The 12,883-nt window shown below is 36.8% G+C and overlaps 1 protein-coding gene across 4 annotated transcripts in view; it reads left to right on the top strand.

Annotated features, from left to right (window-relative positions):
• The window catches only part of DLGAP5 (DLG associated protein 5), a 72,113-nt gene that overhangs the window by 33,461 nt on the left and 25,769 nt on the right, over nt 1-12,883 (top strand). The gene's annotated exons all lie outside the window — the stretch shown is intronic.

Consider the following 12,883-nt stretch of genomic DNA (forward strand, 5'->3'; position numbering starts at 1 on the left):
TGTACTTGACTTAGTCTAAAGTGAAGTTATCATTCATTGCCTTTTCAACAAGACTTCAATGAAAGAGGGTAATTTCTGGAAAGCCAGAACAACCACACATATACACAAAAACCCTAGGTTAAGGTAAGAAAAGTTAGTAAGTAAACCAAGTTAAAAAAAAAAAAAAGCCCAGTACATAGGGAAAATCTTTGGGATCTCTCCACAGACTTTTATACAGCACAAAGCTATTTTATATAAGAAATGCTGCTTAGTTCAGCACATGCCACCCAATACCCAGATTCCTTATTCTCCATTCTGAAATTGAATCTGTAACTTCAGCTAACATGTCAGTATTTGAGAACAGAAGGTCCTACTAGCTCCATTCTTTCAGTCTTCAGCCAAAAGGTTACTCTTTACTCTCAGTGTTCAACAGGATAAATGAATGAAGTTAAATTAGGATTAAAAAGGTTCGTTGAAGATAAATGCAAAGAGCAACTTTTTTTTTTTACAAGCAGGTCATCCCTGAGTAGAACATATGGAATAAAAATAATAAGGGGAAGAAATGTTAAAATAAATTCATTTTGAAATGCTAGTGATCAATGAAAGGGAGGGGTAAGGGGTATGGTATGTATAATTTTTTTTTCTGTTTTCATTTTATTTCTTTTTCTGTTGTCTTTTTATTTCTTTTTCTGAATTGATGCAAATATTCTAAGAAATGATCATGGTGATGAACATGCAACTATGTGATGATATTGTGAATTACTGATTATATATGTAGAATGGAATGATCATATGTTAAGAATGTTTATGTTTCTTTCTTGTAATATATTTTTTTAATTTTAAAATTAATTTTAAAAATTTAAAAAAAAACAAGCAGGTCATCCCAGTTACCTTAAAAAATACACTTCCAATTAACTGACAGAATTGTGCCAGAACCATATGATTTCAGTGAAAACACAATAATTAAATATTAACAAAAGATCAATTTAGAAATACTAGATCAGGCTAACTTGCAAAATTCAGCGCAAGGCCTAGTGGCCAAATAAAGACACTCCTTAGGAGAAGGTGGATTTGAAGATGCTGGACAGAACTATATAAATTAGGAACTGAAAGGGATGCCTTAGAGATCATTGGACCAGTTCCCTTATTTTATAAATGAGGAAAGTGAGCAGACATGAATTGATTTTCTTTCTTCACACTCACAGCCTGTTCTTGAAATTGGGGTCACTCTGTCTCTTGAGGTCGAAGTAAATGGAATACCCAATGAAAAGGGTCCTGCATACAGCACACCGGTGGCGATGGCGCTGTTCCAACTCACTATTTCCACCTCTCTCATCGGCGGTGGTCAGATTTGAGCAGCACTGTCCCGCTTAAGGGTTGGGAGCCGAAGGTTCCTTTGCAGACTGCCACCACTGCCCTCCTCGGTCCAAGGGAGATGGAAACTTCCAAATAAATTTGATAACAAGTTTTGTTTTTTTTTAATTTTTTTAAAACATAACAACATACAAACACGAACATTCTTACCATATGATCATTCCATTCTTGGTATATAAACAGTAACTCACAATATCATCACATGATTATATATTCATCACCACTATCACTTCTCAGAACATTTGCATCAATCCAGAAAAATTAAAAAGAAAAAAATTCATACATACCATACCCCCCTCCCCTTACCAAGCACTAGCATTTCAATCTACTAAATTTATTTCAACATTTGTTCCCTTTTGTTTATTTTTAATCCATATGTTTTTTACTCATCTATCGATAAGGTAGATAAAAGGAACATCAGACACAAGGTTTTCACAATCAGACACATTGCTAAAGCTGTATCATTATACAATCATCTTCAAGAAACATGGCACTGGAACACAGCTCTCCATTTTCAGACAGTTCACTCCAGCCTCTCCATTACCTTGACTAAAAAGGTGATATCTATTTAATGCGTCAGAATAACCTCTCAACTCTGTTTGGAATCTGTCAGCCATTGACACTTTATTTTGTCTCATTTCATTCTTCCCCCTTTTGGTCAAGAAGGTTTTCTCAGTCCCTTGATGTGGAGTCCCTACTCATTCTAAGTTTTCTGTCCCATGTTGCCAGGAAGGTCTACACCTCTGGGAGTCATGTCGCACATGGAGAGGTGGAGGGCAGTGAGTTTGCTCGTCATGTTGGCTAAGAAAGAGAGAGGCCACATCTGAGCCACAAAAGAGGTTCTCTGGGGTGATAACAAGTTTTACCAAAGGCTTCAAAATAGGTTTTCGGAATTTTTATTGGTGTTGCATTGAATCTGTAGATCAATTTGGGTAGAATTGACATCTTGACAACATTCAGCCTTCCTATCCATAAGCACAGAATGTCTTTCCATCTATTTAGATCTTTTTTTATTTCTTTTAGCAGTGTTTTATAGTTTTCGGCATACAGGTCCCTAACGTATCTGGTTAACCTTATTCCTAGATATTTGATTCTTTCAGTTGCTATTTTGAATGGAATTCTTTCCTTAAGTGTCTCCTTAGTTAGGTCATTACTCGTGTATAGATACATTACTGATTTTTGTACATTAAACTTGTATCCCGCCACTTGGCTGAATTTATTAGCTCAGGTAGGTTTGTCATAGATTTCTCAGGATTTTCCAAGTATAGGATCATGTCATCTGCAAATAATGAAAGTTTTACTTCTTCCTTTCCTATTTAGATGCCTTTATTCCTTTCTCCTGCTTTATTGCTCTAGCTAAAACTTCTGGTACAATATTCAATAATAGCAGTGACAATGGGCATCCTTGTCATTCCAAATTTTAGGGGTAAGGCTTTCAGTCTCTCACCATTGAATATGATGTTGGCTATGGGTTTTCTTTTCTTTTTTTAATTTATTTTTTAAATTTATTTTGTATTATCAAACCAAAACAACATACAAATATGGACATTCTTAACATACAAACAGTCTGTGTATGGTGTACAATCATAGCTCACAATATCATCACATAGTAATACTTTTATCACCAGGATCATTTTTTAGAACATTTGCATCACTCCAAAAAGAGAAATAAAAAGAAAAAAGAAAAAACTCACACATACCGTACCCTTTACCCCTCCCTCTCATTGACCACTAGTATTTCCATCTACTCAATATATTTTAACCTTTGTCCCCCCTATTTTTTCCATACCCCTTTCCACTCCCTTTCATTGTTCATTAGTATTTCAGTCTACTCAATTTATTTTCACATTTGTTTCCCCTATTTATTTATTTTTAATCCATATTTTTTACTCATCTGTCAATATTATAGAAAAATGGAGCATCAGACACAAGGTTTTCGCAATCACATAGTCACATTGCAAAAGCTATATCATTATACATTCATCTTCAAGAAACATAGATACTGGAAAACTCAAACGGAGTCAAGTGGTTGTCCTGGAGGTTATTCCTATGCATTTTATAGATATCCCCTTTTTAGTTTAGGTGTATTAGAGAGGCTAGAGGGAAGTGCCGGAAACTGTAGAGCTGGCTATAGAGTTTTCATATATGTCCTTTATGATACTGAGGAAGTTTCCTTCAATTCCTACCTTTTGAAGTGTTTTTATCAGAAAAGGACGCTGAATTTTGTCTATTGCTTTTTCAGCATCAAGCAAATATGATCATGTGATTTTTTTCACATGATCCATGTGAAACCATCCATCCTTGCATTCTTGTTATAAACCCCACTTGTTCATAGAATTCTTTTAATGTGTTGTTGAACTCAGTTTGCTTGTAACATGTTGAGAATTTTTGCAACTATGTTTATTAGAAAGATTGGTCTAGTTTTGGTATTAGAGGGATGTTAGGTTCATAAAATGAGTTGGGTAGCATTCTTTTTCCTCATTTTTTGGAATGTTTAGCTCTTTTCCAGGATTGGTGTTAGCTCTTTTTGGAATGTTTGATAAAATTCCCGTGAATCTGTCTGGTCCTGGACTTTTCTTTGGGGAAAGTTTTTTTTTTTTTACAGATTACATCTCTTTACTTACAATTGTATTGTTTGGTTTTTTTTTTTCCTGATTACATCTCTTTACTTACATTTGTATTGTTGAGATCTTATGTTCCCACTCGAGTAAGTGTAGGTTGTTCGTGTGTCTCTAGGAATTTGTCCATTTATCTAAGTTGTCTAGTTTGTTGGCATATAGTTGCTCACAGTATCCTTGTATGATTTTAAGAGCCAACTTTTGGTTTTATTGATTCTACTGGTTTTTTGTTTTCCAGTTCATTTATTTCTGCTTCAAATTTTATTTCTCTTCTATTTGTTTTACAGTTAGTTTGCTGTTCTTTCTGTAGTCCCCCCAGGTGAGCAGTTAATTCCTTGATTTTTGTTCTTTCTTTTTTTTTTTTTTTATATAGGCATTTTGGGCAATAGATTTTCCTCTCAGCACACAGCCTTTGTCATATCCCATAAATCCCATAAATTCTGATATGTTGTATTCTTATTTTCATTCATCTCCAAATATTTACCTATTTCTGTAGCAACTTCTTCTTTGAACCACTGTTTGTTTAAGAGTGCATTTAATTTCCAGGTATTTGTGAAAGTTTTGGTTCTTTGGTGGTTATTGATTTCCATTTTCATTCTGTTGCAGTCAAGAGGAAGTGCTCTGAATGATTTCAATCTATTAAATTTAGAAACACTTGTTTTGTGTCCCTCTATATGATCTGTCCTGGAAAATGTTCCATGAGCCCTAGAGAAGAATGTGTATCGTGATTTTGGGGGTGTATGTATGTTAGGTCCAATTCACTTATCGCCTTAAGGTCTCTATTTCCTTATTGATCCTGTATCTGGTTGTTCTAACTATGGAAAAGGGTGGTGTATTGAAGTCTCCCAGTATTATTATTGAAACATCTATTGCTCCCTTCAGTGTTGCCAGTGTTTGCCTTATGTACTTTGGAGCTCCTTGACTGGGAGCATGAACGTTTCTGATTGTTATTTCTTCTTGGTGAATTGTCCCTTTTATTAATATGTAGCATCCTTCCTTGTCTGTTATCACACCTTTGCATTTAAAATCTATTTTATCTGATATTGACATAGCTATTCTTGCTTTCTTTTGGTTACAGCTTGCATAGAACATCCTTTTCTATCCTTTCATTTTCAGTCTAATTATATTCTTGGGTGTAAGATGAGTCTCTTGTAAGTAGCATATATATATATATATATATAATATATATTGTTTTTCTGTATGCTGTGTGGTAGGGGTCACATTTCATTATTTTCCCATGTGCGTATCCCCTTATTGTAGCACCATTTGTTGAATATTTTTGTTTAGTTGTTTTGTATATTTGTTTGTTTGTTTGGGAAGTGCATGGGCAGGAATCAAACCCAGGTTTCCTGCGTGGCAGGCAAGAATTCTACCACTGAACTACCCTTGCATCCCCTATCATACTTTTTAATCCACCTGCCAATCGGTATCTTTTAATTGATAAGTTTAGTTTGTTAACATTCAAAGTTATTACTGTAAAGGCAGTTCTTAAATCTACCATCTTATCCTTTTAGTTTTTATTTGCCAGATCTATATATTCTTTTCCCTCTCTTTCTTTTTATCCTTTAAGTTACCTTACTGATACTCTTCAATTCTCTGCCCTCCTGCAGACCTCCCTCTCTTGTCTTTTTTTTTTCCCAGCTGGCAGAACTCTCTTTAGAATTTCTTGTAGAGCAGGTCTCTTGTTGACATATTCTCTTAGCCTTTGTTTGTCTGAGATTTACTCTCTCCCTTTAAAAAAAAGAAAGGACGACTTAGCTGGATAAAGAATTCTTGGCTAGAAGGCTTTCTTGTTCAAGATCTTAAATATATCATACCACCATCTTCTCACCTCCATGATACCTGCTGAGTAGTCCAAACTTAATCTTATGTGGTTTCCCTTGCATGTAGTGAATCGCTTTTCTCTTGCTGTTTTCACAACTTTCTGATTCTCTTCAACATTTGGCAACCTGATTAGTATGTGTCTTGGTGTATTTGTATTTATTCTATTTGGGGTGGTGGTGGGGCTTCTTTCATTTACGTATTTATGTCTTTTATAAGATTTGGGCAGTTTTCACTCATTATCTCTTCAGGTAACCTACCTAATCCTTTTCTTTCTTTCTCCTTCTGGGACTCTCATAATGCTTATATTTATACTCTCCATGATGATAATGCCCATCATCTCCCTGAAATCCTATTCCATTTTTCCATCTTTCTTTCCTTTTATTCTTTTGTGTATTCTAGTTCAATCATCCTATTTTCTAGCTTGCTTATTCTCTTTCACTTCTTCAAATCTGCCATTTTGAATGTCTCTAGTATATCTTTAATTTGGTCTACAGTATCTTCTCTCTGTGCAATTTGCTATTTTTTTGTTTATTCTTTCATATTCTTCTTTATGCTCCTCTAGGTCTTCCTGATATCCTTTATGTTATTGTGAACATCTTTAATTAATTGTTCTCAATTCCGTGTCCCCTCCAAGATTTTAATTTGGTCATTTGGCTGGACCATATCTCCCTGAATCTTCACATGCTTTGTGACTTCCTGTTGTACCTGGAGCATTTGTTTTTCTTGATTAGATTATTTTGCAGGTTAACTTCCTTGATTCATTTAAGGTTTTACATTTGTTTGGGTTTCCGTTGAAGGTTATCTTTTGCATTTGGTTTGTCAGTAATTACAAACCAAGACCCAGATCTTATAAAGGGGATTCAAATCAAATTGAGGCTTACCAATATATGGCAACCTTGAGGTACCTCTTCCCCTTAGACCCTCCTCTCCCTGACTGTGGCATCCAACTGAGCATGATGGCACAGGGTAGGGTGGCTATTGTCTGTGCAGGTCAGGGTGGCTGTTCGTGATGCCTGGTGGAGTGGCTGGTCCCAGCAGACAGAGCAGGGCTTCTCATTCCCGCAGGTAACCAGGCTGCTATGCCAACAGTCTCTGTGGCTGGGGAAACTTCATTTCTATGTGGGATCTTGGCAGTTCCACCGTTCCAGACTAGACTATCCAGACTATCATCACTGAGTTCCCCCAAAGAGTTGTTCCATACAGTTACTAGCTGCCCTAGAGGAAGAACTAATTCTGCTCCTCACTGTACCACCATCTTGCCCCGACTCTCCTCCATTTTGCTTTTAACAAATAGACCAAAAGTTTTTTTTTTTTATTAATTAACGGAAAAAAAGAAATTAACACAACATTTAGAAATCATACCATTCTACATATGCAATCAGTAATTCTTAATATCATCACATAGATGCGTGATCATCATTTCTTAGTACATTTGCATCGGTTTAGAAGAACTAGCAACACAACAGAAAAAGATACAGAATGTTAACATAGAGAAAAAAAATAAAAGTAATAATAATAGTAAAAAAAAAAAAAAAAAGAACCTGTAGCTCAGTTGCAGCTTCATTCAGTGTTTTAACATGATTACTTTACAATTAGGTATTATTGTGCTGTCCATTTTTGAGATTTTGTATCTAGTCCTGTTGCACAGTCTGTATCCCTTCAGCTCCAATTACCCATTATCTTACCCTGTTTCTAACTCCTGCTGGACTCTGTTACCAATGACATATTCCAAGTTTATTCTCGAATGTCGGTTCACATCAGTGGGACCATACAGTATTTGTCCTTTAGTTTTTGACTAGTCTCACTCAGCATAATGTTCTCTAGGTCCATCCATGTTATTACATGCTTCATAAGTTTATCCTGTCTTAAAGCTGCATAATATTCCATCGTATGTATATACCACAGTTTGTTTAGCCACTCTTCTGTTGATGGACATTTTGGCTGTTTCCATCTCTTTGCAATTGTAAATAACGCTGCTATAAACATTGGTGTGCAAATGTCCATTTGTGTCTTTCCCCTTAAGTCCTTTGAGTAGATACCCAGCAATGGTATGGCTGGGTCGTATGGCAATTCTATATTCAGCTTTTTGAGGAACCACCAAACTGCCTTCCACAGTGGTTGTACCATTTGACATTCCCACCAACAGTGGATAAGTGTGCCTCTTTCTCCGCATCCTCTCCAGCACTTGTCATTTTCTGTTTTGTTGATAATGGCCATTCTGGTGGGTGTGAGATGATATCTCATTGTGGTTTTGATTTGCATTTTTCTAATGGCCAGGGACATTGAGCATCTCTTCATGTGCCTTTTGGCCATTTGTATTTCCTCTTCTGAGAGGTGTCTGTTCAAGTCTTTTTCCCATTTTGTAATTGGGTTGGCTGTCTTTCTGTTGTTGAGTTGAACAATCTCTTTATAAATTCTGGATACTAGACCTTTATCTGATATGTCATTTCCAAATATTGTCTTCCATTGTGTAGGCTGTCTTTCTACTTTCTTGATGAAGTTCTTTGATGCACAAAAGGGTTTAATTTTGAGGAGCTCCCATTTATTTATTTCCTTCTTCAGTGCTCTTGCTTTAGACTTAAGGTCCATAAAACCGCCTCCAATTGTAAGTTTCATAAGATGTCTCCCTACATTTTCCTCTAACTGTTTTATGGTCTTAGACCTAATGTTTAGATCTTTGATGCATTTTGAGTTAACTTTTGTATAGGGTATGAGATACGGGTCTTCTTTCATTCTTTTGCATATGGATATCCAGTTCTCTAGTCACCATTTATTGAAGAGACTGTTCTGTCCCAGGTGAGTTGGCTTGACTGCCTTATCAAAGATCAAATGTCCATAGATGAGAGGGTCTATATCTGAGCACTCTATTCGATTCCATTGGACGATATGTCTATCTTTATGCCAATACCATGCTGTTTTGACCACTGTGGCTTCATAATATGCCTTAAAGTCAGGCAGCACGAGACCTCCAGCTTCGTTTTTTTCCTCAAGATGTTTTTAGCAATTCAGGACACCCTGCCCTTCCAGATAAATTTGCTTATTGGTTTTTCTATTTCTGAAAATAAGTTGTTGGGATTTTGATTGGTATTGCATTGAATCTGTAAATCAATTTAGGTAGGATTGACATCTTAACTATATTTAGTCTTCCAATCCATGAACACGGTATGCCCTTCCATCTATTTAGGTCTTCTGTGATTTCTTTTAACAGTTTTTTGTAGTTTCTTTGTATAGGTTTTTTGTCTCTTTAGTTAAATTTATTCCTAGGTATTTTATTCTTTTAGTTGCAATTGTAAATGGGATTCGTTTCTTTATTTCCCCCTCAGCTTGTTCATTACTAGTGTATAGAAATGCTACAGATTTTTGAATGTTGATCTTGTAACCTGCTACTTTGCTGTACTCATTTATTAGCTCTAGTAGTTCTGTTGTGGATTTTTCCGGGTTTTCGACGTATAGTATCATATCGTCTGCAAATAGTGATAGTTTTACTTCTTCCTTTCCAATTTTGATGCCTTGTATTTCTTTTTCTTGTCTAATTGCTCTGGCTAGAACCTCCAACAAGATGTTGAATAATAGTGGTGATAATGGACATCCTTGTCTTGTTCCTGATCTTAGGGGGAAAGTTTTCAATTTTTCCCCATTGAGGATGATATTAGCTGTGGGTTTTTCATATATTCCCTCTATCATTTTAAGGAAGTTCCCTTGTATTCCTATCTTTTGAAGTGTTTTCAACAGGAAAGGATGTTGAATCTTTCAAATGCCTTCTCTGCATCAATTGAGATGATCATGTGATTTTTCTGCTTTGATTTGTTGATGTGGTGTATTACATTGATTGATTTTCTTATGTTGAACCATCCTTGCATACCTGGGATGAATCCTACTTGGTCATGATGTATAATTCTTTTAATGTGTTGTTGGGTACGATTTGCTAGAATTTTATTGAGAATTTTTGCATCTGTATTCATTAGAGAGATTGGTCTGTAGTTTTCTTTTTTGTAATATCTTTGCCTGGTTTTGGTATGAGGGTGATGTTGGCTTCATCGAATGAATTAGGTAGTTTTCCCTCCACTTCGATTATGTTGAAGAGTTTGAGGAGAGTTGGTACTAATTCTTTCTGGAATGTTTGATAGAATTCACATGTGAAGCCGTCTGGTCCTGGACTTTTCTTTTTAGGAAGCTTTTGAATGACTAATTCAATTTCTTTACTTGTGATTGGTTTGTTGAGGTCATCTATTTCTTCGAGTCAAAGTTGGTTGTTCATGTCTTTCCAGGAACCCGTCCATTTCATCTAAATTGTTGTATTTATTAGCGTAAAGTTGTTCATAGTATCGTGTTATTACCTCCTTTATTTCTGTGAGGTCAGTAGTTATGTCTCCTCTTCCATTTCTGATCTTATTTATTTGCATCCTCTCTCTTCTTCTTTTTGTCAATCTTGCTAAGGGCCCATCAATCTTATTGATTTTCTCATAGAACCAACTTCTGGCCTTATTGATATTCTCTATTGTTTTCATATTTTCAATTTCATTTATTTGTGCTCTAATCTTTGTTATATCTTTCCTTTTGCTTGCTTTGGGGTTAGCTTGCTGTTCTTTCTCCAGTTCTTCCAAATGGATCGTTAATTCCTGAATTTTTGCCTTTTCTTCTTTTCTGATATAGGCATTTAGAGCAATAAATTTCCCTCTTAGCACTGCCTTTGCTGCGTCCCATAAGTTTTGATATGTTGTGTTTTCATTTTCATTCGCCTCGAGGTATTTGCTAATTTCCCTTGCAATTTCTTCTTTGACCCAGTCGTTGTTTAGGAGTGTGTTGTTGAGCCTCCACGTATTTGTGAATTTTCTGGCACTCTGCCTATTATTGATTTCCAACATCATTCCTTTATGGTCCGAGAAAGTGTTGTGTAAGATTTCAATCTCTTTAAATTTGTTAAGACTTGCTTTGTGACCCAGCATATGGTCTGTCTTTGAGAATGATCCATGAGCACTTGAGAAAAATGTGTATCCTGCTGTTGTGGGATGTAATGTCCTATAAATGTCTGTTAAGTCTAGCTCATTTATAGTAATATTCAGATTCTCTATTTCTTTATTGATCCTCTGTCTAGATGTTCTGTCCATTGATGAGAGTGGTGAATTGAAGTCTCCAACTATTATGGTATATGTGTCTATTTCCCTTTTCAGTGTTTGCAGTGTATTCCTCATGTATTTTGGGGCATTCTGGTTCGGTGCGTAAATATTTATGATTGTTATGTCTTCTTGTTTAATTGTTCCTTTTATTAGTATATAGTGTCCATCTTTGTCTCTTAACTGTTTTACATTTGAAGTCTAATTTGTTAGATATTAGTATAGCCACTCCTGCTCTTTTCTGGTTGTCATTTGCATGAAATATCTTTTCCCAACCTTTCACTTTCAACCTATGTTTATCTTTGGGTCTAGTCTGTGTTTCCTGTAGACAGCATATAGAAGGATCCTGTTTTCTAATCCATTCTGCCAATCTATGTCTTTGATTGGGGAATTCAGTCCATTAACATTTGGTGTTATTACTGTTTGGATAATATTTTCCTCTACCATTTTGCCTTTTGTATTATATATATCATATCTGATTTTCCTTCTTTCTACACTCTTCTCCATACCTCTCTCTTCTGTCTTTTCGTATCTGACTCTAGTGCTCCCTTTAGTATTTCTTGCAGAGCTGGTCTCTTGGTCACAAATTCTCTCAGTAACTTTTTGTCTGAGAATGTTTTAATTTCTCCCTCATTTTTGAAGGACAATTTTGCTGGATATAGGAGTCTTGGTTGGCAGTTTTTCTCTTTTAGTAATTTAAATATATCATCCCACTGTCTTCTAGCTTCCATGGTTTCTGCTGAGAAATCTACACATAGTCTTATTGGGTTTCCCTTGTATGTGATGCATTGTTTTTCTCTTGCTGCTTTCAAGATCCTCTCTTTCTCTTTGACCTCTGGCATTCTAACTAGTAAGTGTCTTGGAGAATGCCTATTTGGGTCTATTCTCTTTGGGGTGCGCTGCGCTTCTTGGATCTGTAATTTTAGGTCTTTCATAAGAGTTGGGAAATTTTCAGTGATAATTTCTTCCATTAGTTTTTCTCCTCCTTTTCCCTTCTCTTCTCCTTCTGGGACACCCACAACACGTATATTTGTGCGATTCACATTGTCCTTGAGTTCCCTGATACCCTGTTCAAATTTTTCCATTCTTTTCCTGATAGTTTCTGTTTCTTTTTGGAATTCAGATGTTCCATCCTCCAAATCACTAATTCTATCTTCTGTCTCTTTAAATCTGTCATTGTAGTTATCCATTGTTTTTTCCTTCTTTTCTACTTTATCCTTCACTTCCATAAGTTCTGTGATTTGATTTTTCAGTTTTTCTATTTCTTCTTTTTGTTCAGCCCATGTCTTCTTCATGTCCTCCCTCAATTTATCGATTTGGTTTTTGAAGAGGTTTTCCATTTCTGTTCGTATATTCAGCATTAGTTGTCTCAGCCCCTGTATCTCATTTGAACTATTGGTTTGTTCCTTTGGCTGGGCCATATTTTCAATTTTCTGAACGTGATCCGTTATCTTCTGCTCACGTCTGGGCATTTAGTCAGATTTCGCTGGGTGTTGGACCCAACAGGTTGAAAGATTTTTCTGTGAAATCTCTGGGTTCTGTTTTTCTTATCCTGCCCAGTAGGTGGCGCTCGTGGCACACGTTTGTCTGCAGGTCCCACCAGTAAAAGGTGCTGTGGGTCCTTTAACTTTGGAAAACTCTCGCCGTGGTGGAGGTTCGCCAGCCGAAGTGGCTTTGAAGAGTACCAGCCGGCCTGGGCTTCTGAATGGGGGAGGGTCGCCGTCCGCCGCAGCCCGGGAGAGCGCCCGTCCGAATTTCCTAGTCGGCCCGGGGTGCCAAGTGTGGTGGGAGGGCGCCAGCCGCCGCGGCCCGGGAGAGTGCACCGTTCCCAGCCGGACCGGGGAGTCACGTGTTTGGAAAGGCCCCCACCCTTCACCGTTCTCCGCGGCCTGGGGATTTCCAATCCAATTCTCTCAGTTGGTCCGGGGGGCCGCGCGTGGTAGGGGCGCCAGCCGCCATAGCTTGAGGGGACCG

This window comes from Tamandua tetradactyla, chromosome 12 (genome assembly GCF_023851605.1).
Source record: "Tamandua tetradactyla isolate mTamTet1 chromosome 12, mTamTet1.pri, whole genome shotgun sequence".
Lineage (NCBI taxonomy): Eukaryota > Metazoa > Chordata > Mammalia > Pilosa > Myrmecophagidae > Tamandua > Tamandua tetradactyla.